Below are 17,651 nucleotides of genomic sequence, written 5' to 3' on the forward strand. Positions count from 1 at the left end.
AGTCGCCCCTGGGTTTGTCATGTGGGGAAGCTGCTGACGGACTGCCTGGGTTGCTCAGTCTTGCCTCAATTACGTTTGCCTTAGGTACACACCTTTGAGGGTACATAAATCTGTATACCAAACCCCGCGGCTGGGAGTCCCCACTTGCTCGTGCTCCTCCGTGCACTGCTGTGCTCAGGCAGGTGTAATTCCCTGTGCCCGCGCTCAGAGCGCCCCGCAGACCACAGCTCACATCCAGGCAGAAGGAGGACGGAAAAGGATGTTACTGTGAATTTAAGGTTGTCTCTCAAGATGCTGTATTAGCAAAAACCTGCCTGTCGTTTTAATGTAGTTGTGTTTTTATGAATAGCTGGTTAATCAAAAGATTTTCTGATTTTTTTTTGTCTTTTTGCAAAAGCTTTGCCTGTTCGCATCAGGGAAGGTAAATGTCTCCTTTCTTGCATCATCAGGAGCGCAACTGCCAGTGGTGGTGATTTCTAGAGCGCTGGGATCAACGCTGCCAGATGCCAGCATCGAAGGCACGCTCTGAGCAAGGGATATGGCGTTTCGCACACACCTGCTCCCTCCCTCCTCACCCGCTTCCCACCAGTGAAACAATTACAGCAGACTGGTACGAGAGTGGGAATTTTTTTAAAAATTAGTATAAACACAACCCAAACCTGCTCATATTAAAGCAATTAAGGAATTAAGGGATGTCACAGCATGTGGGGGGAACTAAGCTATCATTTTATTTCTTGACAGAGAGTAAGTTCACTGAAAATTTGAGTATCGTGCCGTTCAGAACTATTCGTGAGTGTGGGTGAAATCTGGAAAATAAAAAAGCCTTAATTCATTTGGATGTTTTTTTAAGGAAGAAAATGCCAGTCTTTTTTTTTTTTTCTTTACTTCTTCTAGATTAAACTTTTGTTTTTCATTTTAAAATAGCATTTTCCTGTCAAAAATAGACTAAAAGAAGCTTTTAAAGGAATTAAATAGCCTAAAAATAACATATTTTATGTCAGCTAAGCACAATGTCTGTGGTTGATTCAAAGACACATTTCCAAGGATTTTTAAATTATGTGTAAAATCTGACCAAAAAAAAAAAATCTGTTTTCAGTTGCAGATAGTCCACTTTCATCCTGACTGTTTTCTGCTTCGGTCACCAAAAAGAAAACACATTATCCACCCAGCTCAGTACATAAGGTGCTCAAAACCCTACCGAAGGACTTAGGATTAACGCTCAGACCTTTCCGTCAGCCAGACAGCTCCCTTCTCTGTCAGCTCAAGAGAAGAAGTTGGAAGCCCAAGCGTAGAGCAGAGGGCTGGTACTGGATGAGTTTTCTAAGAAACATCCTAACAGGATTCAGTCTGGGGAGAAGTTCAGGCTAAAAGCTTGTCTGTGGTGCTGCACAGAAAAGGGAAATCCCAGCTATCGGCCAGGTGACCACTATGGGGAATCACAGGAGGAGGATTTTGGGAATGAGAGCCGTTCCCAGGTAGTTTAAGGCCTTTATAAGGATTCAGCATGGAGGGCTTGCTGCCTTAATGGGGGGAGGGAAAGAGCGAAAATAAAAGGAAAGGCAATATAAAAACTGCTTTTACCATAAGAGTAAGGAAACACAGAGTGATTAATATACACACTGACATTTGATGGATTTATAAATGCTCCTTTGGGACAAGCGCTTGAAAGTATTTGATCCATGCTGCAATATTTTCATAGCACTTAATAAATTTGGAATCCAGTCTCTCCTTCCCCCTCTCAAGCCACATACACATGCAAAAAACAGATCTAAGACGAGGGCACATCCGGTGCCACTTCCACAGCCACCGCTGCCGTATTCCCTGAGACACCATAAGGACACCGGTGATGTTAGTGCATAAAAGGAAGAAGAAAGTATTTCAGTGAACAGACAAAACTCCCAAGGCTGTGCATTCATAGGACCCAAGATATCCCAGAAGCTGGGGGTGTGCTAATGCATGAAGATGCCCAGCCCCTCCTCAGGATGCCACTGCTTTCCAGAGGAACAGGAATGCGAGGCTGCAGGGGAACTATGCCACCTCTAGCAGATTTGGGCAGATCCCTCGACATTCTTCCATCTTTTTATTTTTTTTTTAAAAAAAGGGAACTTTCTGGGGTATGAATTTGAAATTCTTTGGTTCCCAGCAAGGGAACTGACCCGCCTAAATACAACTGCTTCTAATTAAGGCAAGTGGCCAAATTAAGCCCTTGAAACTGCTTGTACTTGCAAAAGAGCTCCCTAAAAGCCAGGATCATGAGGTGTGCACAGGGCAAACACAACTTTTTGCAAGTGTTTGCAGGGCTCGCTTATGGGAATGAGCACCTTGCGCTCTCGATCTGCCTCAGACGTGTAGCCACATGAGTTTTTACACATCCTTCAGTTAAACCCAAGCGAAATTTAGCACTCAAGGACATCATGTGGAGTTGTCCATTTGCCCGTTTCTCCATGGGCCTCTAAACCACATAAATCATACTTCCTCGAGGACAGTAGAAGTGTCATTTGAAATTCCTTCTCTGGAAGATGCTGCGAGTGTTATTTCCTTCGATTTTGAAGACAGGCCATAAGGAACCTGAAAAATGGATGCGAGGGTGTGTGAGAGAAGCGCTTGAGGCACCAGACGAGTCCTCCCACAAGCTCTTTGCTTGACCTTCATTTATAGGGAAGTTTCTCCCTTGCAAAATGGAGATGATACATCCCTGTATTGTCCAGGTGCGGTGTGAATTAATTCATTAGTACTGGCAAGGTATTGAAATTCTAGATTAATTTCATAACTACTGATACTGGAAGTATTTAATAATATACAGGGTAATAACTAGAGTTTCACTGCCCATGAAGTTCTCTTATCGGCTCACCCATAAATACCCGATTATTGGTCAACCTTTTTTTTTCCCCCCCACAGTCCGTAACATCCTTGTCTACCTTTTTCTAAGGTCCCCAACTGCATTTCTCAAAACCATTTTGACATTTCCATTCCAGGCTGATTCTTCCTTACAGATTTTGGGTCACGCACAGGTTTGACAAAATGGCCACATTTGAAGCAAAAATGTACAAACTCGCAAGGCTCAGCGCCGCAATGTGAAAAACCATCTTTGTGGGAGCATAAGGAGACCCATTTCTCTCAGAAATATTTTTCCTCAAAATAAAGGCGCACTTGGGCTGCAAAATGAGCTTGCCATCTGAGAAGCAGCTTGCACTTCTATTTACTTTAGTAAATGGACTTGGATTTGTGATCTTAGTGTGAAAAATCTAGAGTGTTAAAAGTCCTGTGTTTCATCGATAATAATTTATACATCTCACACTGGAAAGCTTTTTTGAATTACAAGTGCAGGGTAAAATACAGTCAGTGGTATTTATATTAGTTCTTCTTTTTTTCTAATAGGCTTATATAATAACTCCTGTAACAATTAATCCAAGCACAGAGCCTGAAACTATCTACTTTGCAAGAGGATAGCATGAAAATAAAATAATTTTATTTTTTAAAAAAAGTGCTCTGGTTTAAAAATTCTTAGTTATGTGAAAGGAATTGGTTTTCTTCCTTTTGTAGTGTTTCTTTAATAAAGAACTGCAGTAAGTTAAGGGGAGTTGGGCAATTACACTATTATACTATAATTTGCATTTCTTGATAATGCTTTTGTCAAAAAATACTGGGAAGTTGCATTTAATAAAATATTTAAATTGCTGACATAGCCTGTGACTGTCTGCACTACATAGGCAAAAGACATCACAGAATCCCAGGTTAGAAGGAACCTCAGGCACCATCTAGTCCAACCTTCCTAAGAAGAGCACAGTCTAGACAAGATGGCCCAGCACCCTGTCCAGACGACTCTTGAAGGTGTCCAACATGGCCGAGTCAACCCCTTCCCTGGGGAGATTATTCCAATGGTGACTGGCCTCACTGAAAAATTTCCCTCTCGTGTCCAATTGGAATCTCCCCAAGAGCAACTTGTGCCCATTCCCCCTTGCCTTCTCCATGGGACTCCTTGTAAAAAGGGAGTCTCCATCTTCTTTGTAGCTGCCCCTTAAGTACTGCTACATGGTGATGAGATCCCCTGTGAGCCTCCTTTTCTCAAGGCTGAACAAACCCAGCTCTCCCAGCCTACCCTCGTATGGCAGCTTCCCAGTCCTTGGATCATCTCGGTGGCCCTTCTCTGGGCCCCTTCCAGCCTGTCCACATCCTTTTTGTATAGCGGGGACCAGAATCGCACACAGCACTCCAGGTGTGGCCTGACAAGCGCTGAGTAGAGCGGGATGATGACTTCTTTATCTCTGCTGGCGATGCCCTTTTTGATGCAACCCAGCACCCTGTTGGCCTTCTTGGCCGCAGCAGCCACTGTTCGCTCATGCTGAGCTTCCTGCCCACCAGGACCCCCAGGTCCCTTTCCACAGAGCTGCTCTCCAGCCAGGTGATCCCAGTCTGTGCTGCACTCCTGGATTATGTTCTCCCAAGTGCATGACCTTACACTTTTCCTTGTTGAACTTCATAAGGTTCTTGCTGGCCCACTCCTCCAGCCTATCCAGATCTCCCTGCAGAGCAGCTCTCCCTTCTGGAGTGCCTACTTCCCCACTCAACTTGGTGTCATCTGCAAACTTCATCAGGCTACACTCGATGCCATTATCCAGAGCACTTACAAAGATATTGAATAACATGGGCCCAATATCGATCCCTGGGGGACCCCACATGTGACAGGTTGCCAGTTTGAAAAAGAGCTATTTACCACCACCCTTTGGGTGCAGCCTGTCAGCCAGTTCCCCACCCACTGCACAGACCACTTGTGTAGGCCATAACACATTAATTTCTCCAGGAGGAGGCCATGGGGAACCATACCTTGGAGAAGTCCAGGTAGACAATATCCACCGCCCACCCCATTTCAATCAGGCAAGTCACTTTGTCGTAGAAGGCCACCAGGTTTGTCATACTGCAGCTTGTTCTGAATTTTTTACCAGGTACCAAACATGTAGATTTATGGACTATATAGACTAAATCACAGCAAACACCCTAACTGTGGAGCTATAGAAACCTACTCCCAGCTCCACGATTGGGTAGGAATCCTAGAGCAGTAGTCCAAAATCCTACAGGTAGTCCAAAAGCAAAGTATGATACGAGAAAAGTATGCTGGGGTTAAAAGCAAAGGGCAAAATGGGGCTGGAGTTACTGCTTGCCTACAGGTTTCAATAAAGATGAGAGCATGGGCTGATGAAGTGAAAACATGGACTTTCCTTTTCCTCAAAAGCAATACAAGAGAGACGCATGGCACAACAAGTCCTAGCTGGGCGTTCATTCCTCAGCCAACTCCATCTTCCTGCACGCACACACACACACACACCAGCCCCAAGACTCTCCCCACAAACAGGACTTGTGAGCGCTGTGCTGATCACCATCACTGGTGTATCCTCCTCCTCCCAGCCGCAGGCAGGGCTGAAAGGCAGAATTCTGCCCTTTCTCCTCTACAGCAGACTGTTGTCTTCGCACCAACTCTGATCCCAGCACTGAGCAGAGAAACTGAGCAGCAAGAAAAGCCAGAGCATTGGTCAGGGCTCTCCTCCTCAAATGAACGCCTGCAGCCAGCCCCACTCTCACCCATCCTTGCCGTAGCAAGCTTCAAATAAATCGCCAGCATATTTTATCTATTTTCTTATCTATCTGCACCTCATCCTGATGGCTCTGAGCTTACATGCAGGAAGAGAAGAACCGGAGGCTTGAAGGATATCCTCCAGGTCTCATCCATAGACTCAGCACAAAACACTCCCTAGGCAGACACCAACAGGCAAGAACACGCTTTGGGTAGCCAAACCAAGGCACCCGGGAAGGAGTCTGCTCTCATTAATTGGGTTGTTGGCACCTCCTAAACTCAGACCCCTCTTGGTGTCCAGTGTTGCCACATCAATCAAGATGCCAAATCGAGGCAGCCACATCCATCACTGGTACACCTAAATGAGGGACCAAGAAATGGTCGTGGTGAGTAAGGAAAAATCATAGAATCCAACCTTAATGATTCTCTGCTTCTATAAAATATATGGGCAGGGCTGTGTTATGTATAGACTCCTGCATTTCAGCTGTGGATGCAAAAAGCTGTAACGGAGGTGTCACCTCGCACCAGAAAAGAGCAGAAGAACTGACCATCACAGGTTAGAGCAGCTCAGACTGTAGATGTGGCTTTGTTGCCTAAATACAGATGTCCAGTGTCACCCAAGATGTCCCAGGGTGTCCAGCTGGCTTCCAGCTGCTGAGCCAAGGGGGCACAGGTCTCCTGCAAGTCCTCTGCCAGACCCACCGGTGCTGCGTGGGTGTCCCAGGGACTCAAGGGCATCTCGGATGCTCCTGGCAACCATGTCCAGGCAACTGATTTGAATCCTGTGCCACAGCAGCCTGTGGGGTCGGGACACAGCTAAGAAATGACCAAAAAATTTCACCTGGAAGGCATTTCTTTTCCCAGGTAAGCTTCCTGCCAGAGAACCTCATCGCAGTTGTTATCAGTGAGTGCACGTGAAAGGTTTTTCTTCTTCTCAACAACCTGTTGATATCAGATTTATCTACACCATCAGTATGAAAATAAACGCAGAAGGCAGTCACCCTTCCACAGAAAATCCTGATGTGTCTGGGTCAAGTTCCTGCTTCTTAGACACAGGCGTAAACCAGCGTGTCATTAACATCCCCCTTACAGGGACAGACTTTGGAGAAATAAGGAGACAGCCCCTAGCACGGCTGTCTCTGGACGGGAGAATGAAAGCTCCAGAAACTCCTCTCTTCCCATCAAAAATCCCTTTACAAGCAGCCATCTGAGTAGATGCAGGAGAGGGGGAGCTGCGGGAAGAGCAGCGCTCCGGCGAGTGAAGATGAGAAGAAGGAGGTGGGCACGGTCCCGTCCCAGGGGACCCGCATCCTCCCGTACCATTAAGCCCGCGGGCAGATCAGCCGGGGCTCTGGGAGCAGGCAGGGGAGGGAGATGAAAGGCTCCTGGAAGGAATCAGGTGCAGAGGGTGGGCAGATGCTGCTAAAGAGCAAAAAGATCCGGCCAGGCTCATTTGTCTGGAAGGGAACCAGCAGGAACTTTCTTTTTATCTCCAATTGTGGATGTTAAGGTAGTTCCTAAAGGCCACAGCCAGTTTGGACCCCACCGCTCTGCCTCTCCCTGCCTGTACAGGAAAGGAAATTGCAGTGTTATTTTTTTCCACAGGTAGAAAATCCCCCGCTGTGGCGGCTGCGGACGCGTTAACTCCTCTCTGCCTGCAGGACCTGCTCAGGCTCTGCATCTCCCAGCAGAAACCCAGCTGGGTGATGGTCGGTCTGTTTGTCCAACAACCAGTTGAACGTGGCCCAGTGTTTCTGGTCGGAACCACAGCTCTGCCAGAGCCAGCCCTGCCTGCCTGCACCGGCCGCTGCCTGGCTCTGCCTGAGGATTAGCCGTGCTCCACCTGGTCTGCCTGGGGTTTAATGGGGCACCCCCTTGCCAGGCAGGGCAAGCAGGGCACAGCCCGTCTGTCTGTCTATCTGTCTGTCTGCCTGGGGATTAGCCTGGCCCCACCTGGGCTACCCCCAGCTCTGCTCACCAGGGTGGACCCAGGCTGAGCAGCTCTCTTCTGCGTGGGGTGGTGGGTCGCAGCTGTCTGTCCGTCTGGAGGAGACGGATGGGCGCTGCTCTGCTCATCCTACCACCGTGTCTGCCTGTCTGGGAGGGGAGGCTGGACACCCTCGTGTCTGTCTGTCGGTCTGGGAGGGGCAGCCACACACTGTCATGCCTATAGGTGAGGGGATGCTGGCCATGGCCCTGTCTGTCTGTATGTCCATCGGGGGGTGCTGGCCATGGCCCTGTCCATCTGTCTGTCGGTGAGGGCATGCTGGCCACGGCCCTGTCCGTCTGTCCCTCCCTGAGAGAGGCCGGGCACCGTCCGTCCCTCCGCCCTCTCTCCCTCCTTCCCTGCCGGGGTCCCGCCGTGGCCGGGGCGAGACCGCCGGACCCCCGGCCCCGGGGCCGAGCCCGGGGCGGGCAGCCCGCACCGCTGGGCACCGGGGCCCTCGGCCCCCCCTTCCTTCTCCTCCCCCCGGCGGAGATTAAAAGCTGCGGGAGGGGGAACGGGCCGGGTTTAGGCCCGGGGGGGTCCCGGAGCTCGCCCCGCCGGCAGCGAGCGGCCGCATTGTCTCCCGGAGCCGGCACCGGGCGGGACCCGGGCAGGGCGGGCACAAACACACCCCCACTCCCCCCCCCCCCCAAAAAAAAAAGAAAAAGCCGCTATTTTCACCTCTGGGAGGCGGCTGAGCGGGACGCCCTCCCCCCCTTCCCGCTCCTCCCTGGCCGGGCGGAGATGCGGGACCCCGCCTGGGAATCCCCCCCCCCGCCCCCTCCCCTTCCCAAAAATAAACCCACCCGTGAACCGGGTCCGCTTTTCCAGGCTCAGGGGTGCCCCCCCTGCTCGGTGCAGGACAAAGATCTGCGGGAAAGTTGCCGGTGGGGGAAGCAGTTTGCGGGGGGGCGACTAGCATGTATATATATATGAATTTTTTTTGAGGGAGAAATTGCGCTGCTTTGATTTAATTCTTTTCTTCCTAAGTATCAAACCAACTTCGCCGGCAGGAAGGGGGTTTGAGCAGGACTTTGTTTAACTCGGCGAGGGGCGCGCACCGCCCGCCCCCGCTCCGCGGCCGCGCAAACACCGCCCGGCTCCGGCTGAGCCGGGCTTTACCGGGGGGCGGGTGTCCCTCCTGGTGGGGGGAATACCACGGAGCAAGCGCTCAACCGCCAACCCTCGGCATAAACACCCCTTATCAGCAAATCGAGGGAATGGAAATTTATTTTTTTATTCTTTTATTATTATTATTATTAAAGCCTAAAGAAACGCCCCAAGCGAAGGCAAACGCTGGCGCTTGGCAGGGCTGGAAATGAGCGGGGGGGGAAGGACTTTTCCCTGGGCTGTGGGGCACGGATTCGTTTGCAAACTGCAGCTTAACCGCTAGCACCACTCCGCATTGTCATGCTTTTAAATATCCTGAATTAGGCAGCTCTTAAAAGTCCCTTTAAACCGGGCGGAGGGGGCCAGCCCGATTTGCACAACTTCTTAGGGTTGTGCTGCCATTTAAAAAAAAAAATAATAAAAAAATTAAAATACGATTTTGAGGGGGTGAGGGGATGGCACGGGGAGGATGCTGCTGGGTTTTATCGGGGGAGACGGCGGCGATGGCCGGGTGCTGCTGGAGGAGGGGGTGAGCCCCCCATCACCTCTCAGGTACGAGCACTTGCACTGACATTGATGTAACGACATTAGAGTTAATGGCAGCAGCCTGGTCCTCATTATTAATTGTCTTTGTGTTTGGATAAAGTATGTAATCTTCTCCTCAACCACACCATTAAAATAGGTTGCCTTTTCAATTAAGAACTGTCTTGAGCACAGCAGTCAATTTTCCTAATGAAGATGCATTATATTTTCACTTTTTTTTTTTTTTTAAATAATGGGAAAATCCCACGTTTTCATTAGGCGTGATTACGGAGAAAGTACAAGAGGGGGTTTGTCTAAACTAAATGTGGCCCGTGTAGTGTATTAAATACCAGGCTTTTAAATAAATTGAAATTTCATATAGATCAGACGCGAGGTTGGGCTACAAATACGGTCAGATTCGCTTCCTTCAGATTAAAAAAAAAATGCATAGTCCGTTCTTTAAAACGCACTTATCAGATAGAAAAATAATGATTAAAACAACTAGAGTCGACTCTCAGCTGCAATTACTTAGGTAAACTTTTCACTCAGCCTAGTTTGCTTACATTAAACCTGAGGATGATGCTTTAAAATAGACTTGCACTTTCTGCTAATGTGCAGCTTTGGGGAACAAATAGCACAGTTTAATCATGCAGAAACACACAGGAGCCAGAATAGTCTCACAATTAATTTACCAAAATAAACCCGAAGCTGCCTGCATTGTTTAATATTTAGCTTCCACTCCCCTCCTTCCCCTGGAGAAAAAAACAGCCCTAGTTCTTTAGAAAGGAGGAAGGTTGGGGGAGCTTTGAGGGAGTTGGGATTTTTCCCTCCTTCCTTTTTTACGTTGGAAAAGAGATATTGCATCGCGTGAAAGCAAAGAGTTAAATTTTACATAATGTAAAACACTTAAAAAAAGGGGGGGGGGGGGAACACAAACACTTCGGGGAAAAAGGAAAAAAAGGGGGGGGAAAAAAACCAAGTGCGATATTTGTAAGGCTGCAAGAGGACAGTGTCTGGGTTTTACTGCAGTGCTGTACTTGTGGGATCTTTGTTACCGGACAGACAGACACTCGCGGACGCACAAGCCATACCCTTCCCGCACGAAAAATACCATTATCCGCGTACAATTTAAGAAAAGAAAAATTAGCTGTAGTCTTGGCAGCTAGTTTTAAAGTCCCCAGTATGAAAAATAACTGCCAGCGAGGGAGAATGAAGTTAAGCATGAGAGTAATTTCTTATTCGCGTGGTAACAACAGTTGGTTTCTGATCTTTTGCGAGCTTTCTGCGTTGTGGTTTTGTTGGGGGGAGGGGGGGCCTGCTTTGGGGGTTTCGGGGGGTACTTTTTAAATGAACATTTGTTTCTCCACCAGCCAGCGGCTAAAGAAGATCTGCAAAGAATGGCAAAGAAGATTTTCGATTAAAATCTTAGCCCATCTCCACGGATTACTTTATATATCGATTCCTATATATATGGCTGCAATTGATGGGCTCTAATTAAAAATCCAAAGGGGGGGGGGGGAAGTTCTTTCTGGGTCTCAATAAAAGGAGCTTTTCATATACGGGAAATAAAGGTTGTAAAAGGTTACAAACGAAAGACTAGTTTAAAGCTTCTCTGCGGTTTTCTTTTCTTCTTTCTTACAAAACCCCTTTTCTGGCTCTTTCTCTCCCTCCCCCCCTCCCCCCGACCCCTTCATTTCTCCCAAGTTTGCCAACACGCGAGATACGGGACTGGAACCGTTAGTTTAATATCTGGGTTGGGAGCTATAATCTGATTGCTGCAGAAAGCTGCTCATCAAGGTAACTTCGTGGCCTGGAGAGAAAAATTATGTAAACTGGCAGCATTAGAGCCTTTCATCAACACACACACCCGGACACACACAGACATACGGAGACACACTCCTTCCCCAACCTCCCGCACCGGCCCCCGGGGGACGCCCCGCACCGGCCCCCACGCGTGAACCCCCCCACGCAAAGCCTCCCCCAAAGACTTTTTTTTTATTATTATTTTATGCTGTTGATTTATTTCTCTATTTAAGGGTTGGGGTTGTTTTTTATTGGGGGGGTGGGGTACGATTCCCCTCCCCCCCCCGGTGTACACGAGCCTTTGCCTCAGGTGCAAGCCCTGACCTCACTTTCTCTGCTCCCGGGGTAACATTTTTAGAAACTTGTCCGGCTTCGAGAAGACCTGGGCAAATTGCAAATCTCCTCTAAAAGCCTCCACTATCCCTTCCTCTCCCCCCCCCGACCCCCACAGCCCAATTACGAAACTTAGTTTCATCTAAGCAAAGATGCTGCCTTAATATATATATGTATATATATAGATTTTTTTTTTCCTTCCCCAGAGGGGGTGCCGGCTCTGCCAACCCTTTCCCAGACGCTTGGAAAAGGAGGTGTTTTTTTTTTTTCTTTTAAGCATTCCGGCATTTTAAAACGAATCCGATCCTTTCTCGAAGTGACACGGCTTTGCCAGTGCCTCTGGCTTTGCACTCTCCAAAAGGGAGGTTTTGGGGTGGCGGGAAGTGTCGAACTAAGACAAGAAAAATAATAAAAAAAAAACCACTCCGCAATTGAATTGCAGATAAACTTAAAGGAAAGTCTGGAATATTTTAACTAGACATAAATCCGATGAGGGAAAAGCTTAGAAGTGCGCAGCATCCATCGCTTTCCGGAGCCGACCGGAGATACAAAGATGACAAATAATAAATCGGTTCTTTTTTTGGGGGGAGGGTGGGGGGTGGGGGGGAGGTTTGCTTCCTTCCTTAATTTCCACCCGACCTGAAGAAATGATCATTTTCTTTTTCCTTTGGTCATAATATCCAAGGGCAGCAGCTCGGCGCGACCCGCCTGGGGAGCGACACGCACGGCAATAAAACCACTCGCGAAACGGTCGCGTTAGTGAGAAGGGTCAGAAATTAAATCAGGCGAAGCAGAAAAGAAGAAGAAAGAGAGAGAAGAAACACACACAGAGAGAGAAAAATGGCTCTGTAACACGATTGGCATCGGAAAGTTGGAGAACTTACTGAGAAGCAGAAGTTACAGTTTCTTTTCATCCCAGAAGCAGATTTTGGTTCTCTGAGCACAAAGTTCTTAGAGGGCAGAAAAATCACACATCTCCACTCACTCCCCGTTAGCCCCAGCTAGTCTGGCTCTCTGGGACTGTACCTGCTCTGAAACGGTTTCCAAATGGACCAGAAGAGATTGGAAAGTTAAAAAAAAAAATATTTAAAAAAGAATGAAAAACCCTCAAGTTCCTACAGCTGCAACAATTATTATTAATTTTTTTTTCAACTTTTCCCCGAGCAGCAGAAGGCTGAAGGCAGAGGCAGCTGCAAAGTGTGTGCAGGATTGCTCCAGGAAAGCAGGTTCCCCCTTTTTCCCCCTCTCCGATCCAATCTTTGCAAGAGCCATTCCGACACATCGCTAAGCTAAAGGGAAATTCTCTTTGATAAAGCGGTGTTCCCAGCTTCTGGGTTTTAAAACCTAAATCTATATTCAAATCTGGCTGAAGGTGTGTTCTGGGATTTATGAAAGCCTCTTAAAGGGGTAAATTTACCAAACCGTGACAAAATCATCACAATCTTACTTTAGACATCTGAAGTGGATGAGAATTTTAAAGAGACCCTTGTTTATTTAAGTAACACTGTCCAGCTCCGCCACTTGTTTTATTGGCCGCGGGAATTATTCCCAACTTCTGGGGCTGGGGAGGGGAAGTGGAGGGGGGGGTGGGGGGCAGAGGGAAAGGCTGGGATGTCCCTGCTGCCTCTGGCAGGCTGCAGGCAGGGCAGGAGCTCTGCCTGCCCACGGCCGGGCAGGGGCGGGCAGGGCTACGCTTCCCAACCTGCTCTCCCGGCTGCTTTCTTCAGGCACTGAATTTTATTTCTCTTGCTCAGCCCTCCTCTGCCACAGCCTGGCTTCCCCCAGCCGCCAAACACCTCTTTCTTCTTTTTTTTTTTTTTTTTTTCTTATTTTATTTTTAGTCCACCCCCCCTTTTTTATTTTTAATCGATTTCGAAAATACCCTCCTGGTCAGGATACACGGGGACGAATTATCTCTCTCATTCTTCCAAGGTGGATTAAGGTTATTAAATAATATGTGGGGGCGGGAGACGATGGCAAAGGCGGGGTGGGGGTTGCGGGGGGGGGAAGGGTTCAATCGGGATATTTATTACTAGTGCTTTGCTAAGGGGGAGCTTGGGGGGGTGGCCGTGCAGACACGCGTGGAGGTGAGAGGGAAGGATTTGCCCGGCGCGGATTTCTGTGCAAGGGTTGTGGGGTGGGAGGGGAGCTGCAAAGGGGTGGGGGCTGCAGCCGTCCCTCGCTCCCCACCCCTTCAAAAAAAAATTTAAATAATTTTAAAAAGCACCAAAAGTCCCTAGAAAAAGTCTCACCGCTCGGGGCGGGTGGGAGAGAAGCAAAACCCACAACTCCAAGGAGTGCTGGGGGTCCCGGGGGGTCCCAGCCGGGGGTACCCCGGGTACCAACTTTCAAAAAACCAAACAAAAAAAATAATAATAAGCGGACAAAGTGGGAGCGGCTGGGGCGGGCAGGGCTGCGCTGCCTTCCTGCGAGGGCTTGTTTTGTTTGTTTGTTTATTTGTTTAATTTCCCCCTCTTCTCCCTTCCCTCCTTCCCCATCCTTCCTCCTTCTCTCTGGGAGGAAAGGGGAAGAAAAAAAAAAAAAACGCCAGAACAAAACCCCACCAAACCCCACCAAAGCCAGAGCCCGAAGCCGCCCAGCCCAACCCCGAGCATCCCAAACCTGCTCCTGCAAAACCGCCGCGCCGGCAGCGCTCGGGATTGCGCTAAAGTCCAAGGACAACCACACCGGATCGCAGCCAGGCTCGGAGAGAGCCACAAAGCGGCGAATTAATTGCTATAACTTCATTAACATAGGTCACCCCATTAAAATGATCGAGCCGCTGCAGTTTTTTTCCCCTATTGTCAGAAGTGAGGAAAGTGGGTGAGCTGCTCCCTCCCTCCCACCTCAGCCGCCTCCGTCCTCCTGCTTTTTGCCAAAGCTTTATGTTTTTGGGTTTCTTTCACCCGGGAGAAGTTGGACGGGGTGGGGGGGCGCGGGAGGTGGGAGAGGGGCGTCCTGGTGTACCCCGCTCCGCCGGCTCCGGTGCGCCCGGCGGCGGGGACCCCCCCGTCCCCCCAACCCCTTCGCTCCACCGCCTTTATTTCTATTAAAATACGTCCACGACCCTATTTGTAAATTCAGCACCGCGCCGCTGAGTCCCATTCTACACCATCATCCGTCTAGATCTTAAAAAAAAATATTAAAGTACGTTTATATAGCCGCCCCCCCCCCACCCGAGACTCAGTTCCCCTCGTTTTAGTGGACATTTGGCCCCTGGGAGGTGGAACGGGGGGGGCGGTGGGGGCACCCCTCCTCTGTCCCGGGGGTGGGGGGTCTCCCCTTTGCTCCCGCGGGTTCCCCCTCGCCCAGCCGAGGGCTCCTGGCAGGCTCCACGTCCCAAATATTTACTTAGATATTAAAATATCTTTTGTTGTTATTATTCTTACACCCCCCCAGCTTTTTGCCGTCCCCCCCTTTCCTTCCCCGGGCAACACGCTAACGCCATCGCTCCCTGCCCATCACATTAATTTGTACAACCACTTCATACCCTCCGCTCCATAATGTATACATATATATTTTTTTTAAACCAAGCAGGTTCTTTTAAGGTATATTCTAGTGTCATTTCAGTGGCTGTTATTTCTCGCTTGATTGTCCCCCCGGTACAGCAGCGGCCTGTTTTTTCCTCCCCCTGTTGTGTGTTTTTATTATTTTCCCCCCTGGCTTAGATGTGTCAATCACTCTCTCCCTGCCATTGGTTGGAGAGTTTGCGTCAAAAAGTTGCCAGAGAGGCGCTTTCTCAGCAAAGCTCCCCGAGAGAGGTAGAGACCTCAGCTCCAACGCAACCCTGCCACTATTATTAAAAATAAAATCACTTGACCAGCTCCGGCACCGGCCAGCTCTGTATGTACCCAGCCCAGACCCCCAGCACCCCCGCATCCCTTTCCCGCACCGTCCCCTCCCCCCTTTTCCCCCCCCATTTATTCTTCTTTTTCAAACATTTTTTTTTTTAATTCCTCTCTCCCCCCCCACTCCCGCCCCCGGTGTCCTGGGCATGTGCATGCGGCGAGCTCTCTAACCTCCCGCTTTGTGTTTTCTCTCCCAGCTCAGCCCCATCCCCGAATTTGGCGAGGATCCGGGCGGCAGGTTTCACCCCTCGCCCCCCCAAACCCTCCCCGCGGCTCCGGCGAGGCTCGCAGGTAAGTCCGACCCGCTCGGGGGATGCTCGCCGGGCAGAAACACGGGAAGACGGGGGGGGTATTAATTTTTTTATTATTTTTTTTCTTAAAAAGAGTATATGTGCGGTGGTTTGGGGGGGGGCACTGTGCCGGTAGGAGTGAGCCCGAGGGGAGCAGGCGGTTCCCCGGAGGAGATGCGGGGGTGCCCGGGGGAGGCCGGGCCAGGCCGGGCGGAGAAGGGAGGCGACCCGGGCCGGGGGCGATTGTTCGGGCCCTTCGGTGGGAACCGGGAGCCGCTGGAGGAAAAGGCGAATGACTAAATCCGAGAAATGGGAAGGCGATTCCCACCGTCGTCCCCCCCCCGCCGCCGTGGCCGGGCTGTCTCCCGTGGGCGGGCGGGGGTCGGGCGCAGAAACCCCTGCTCCTCCGAGGCCAGGCGCAGCTCTTCGCCGCGATTTCGTTGACTACGTGATTTATTTTTATTTTATTTTTATTCCCCCCCTCCCCTTCGGCCTCATCCTTTGGACTTTGGGTTATTCCCTGACCCCAAGGTGGACTTTTAAAATTAGAAATAACCAGGAAGGAATTCCACCGCCCCCCGTCTCTCGGCTCCTGCCTGAGGAACACACACAAACACACCCGCCCCGCTCCTCTTTGCGATACGGAGACTCAGCAAAGAAATTTTGCAAAGGTGCCTCCGGAGAACCGGGCGGGAAATAACAGGGCGAGAAACCTCCGAGGCGTTTTGGGGCCGGGGCTTCACGGCTCGGCGCGGGCGAAATGGATGGCGAGAATGGCATCCAGGCCGGAGAGGGGCTGCAGCTGTTTTCAGCCGCTCTTATTATTAATATTTTTTCTTTTTTTAAGCCGTGGGAAAGCGCTTCCCAAAGCCCCCGGCCGGGTATAACGCGCCCTGCTCCGCGCCCCGGCCTCGTTCCGCTGAATTGCGGCTCGTTGACAAAGAGAAAGTAGGGAAAGTCCTTGTGCAGCGGCACAAGTTTCGTTAGAGCTCAAAACCTCCTTCGCTGCACAGATTTATTTCGATTCCGGCGTCTCCGGGAAGTTGAGCTTTATTATTTATTTTTTGGAAAAAAAAAAAGCAACTCCGGTTTAAAACAAAACAAACTAATTAAAAAAAAAAATAAAAGTTTTAAAACGGCGGCGGGGGTGGCGGGGGCAGGGATGGGTCGCACGGCTCCGGGAAAGACGTCGCTGCCCTCCCGGCCCGGCTCCGTGCGTCGTGTCCCTCCCTCCCCCCCCCCCCCCGAAAGGAGCCGGCGGCCGCGGAGCTGCGCGCAGGTTTGGGGGGGGCGAGACGCGGGGAGAGGGGGGCTGCGGAGCCAGAGCCGTGGCGGCTCCATCCCTGCCGCCTTCACAAAATTCCCGGGTTGGGAAATATCAACTCAAATCCTCCCTCCGCGGGGGGAGGAAAAGAAAGATAGAATTAAAAAAAAAAAAAATGTAAGAAATGCGGTGGAGCGCGGTGCGGGGAGGGAACCGAGGTCTCGTTTGCAAAATAAATCAAAATAAATTCTTTTTTCAATCTCGGCATCTTCCTCCCCGCTCCGCGGCCTTACGCGCCCGGCCGCGCATCTCTGCCTTGCATTAATCAGTGCGGGCCATCAGCGGAGCTGGGGCCGGTGGCCCGTAATTAGGGAGCGTGTGCCGGCCGGATTATCTCGTTAGTTTATCAAGAAAACATTTATTATAATTAATTCTCGGACGGGGTAATTATTATTGAGCGAGGGTAGAGCAACTGGTAGCCTCGCTCTTTGCGGAGCTGGGGAGGGGGGGCGAGGAGGGGGGAAGGTGACAGATTGCGGAGCGGAGCCGTTGCTCCGCGCCTGCGGAGCGGCCCCGGGATGCGCGGCCGCGCTGGGCGCGATGCCGCCGGCTTTAACGGGGTGGACGTTTAGGGTTGTTTCTTGCGATTTTTCTCTCTCTTTTTTTTTTTTTTTTTTTTCCTCCTGGGGGGATTGTTTAGGTTTTAGTTATTTATTTGTTTGTTTTTAAGCGTGCAGCAAAACCACTGTTGCTTTCCCGCGCATCCTGCGCCGGCGAATAAACTCGTGGCCGAAGTCTCCCCGACGACGGCGCGGAGCGGGGGTCCCCCTTTTTGCCCACCCCCCGGGTTGTGTGTATGGGGGGGGGATGTGTATGGGGGGCTGTTAAAAGCGGGGGCCCGACCCTGCGCTCCCCGCGCTAAATG

The sequence above is a fragment of the Phalacrocorax aristotelis genome, chromosome 9 (assembly GCF_949628215.1).
Source record: "Phalacrocorax aristotelis chromosome 9, bGulAri2.1, whole genome shotgun sequence".
Taxonomy (NCBI): Eukaryota; Metazoa; Chordata; class Aves; order Suliformes; family Phalacrocoracidae; genus Phalacrocorax; species Phalacrocorax aristotelis.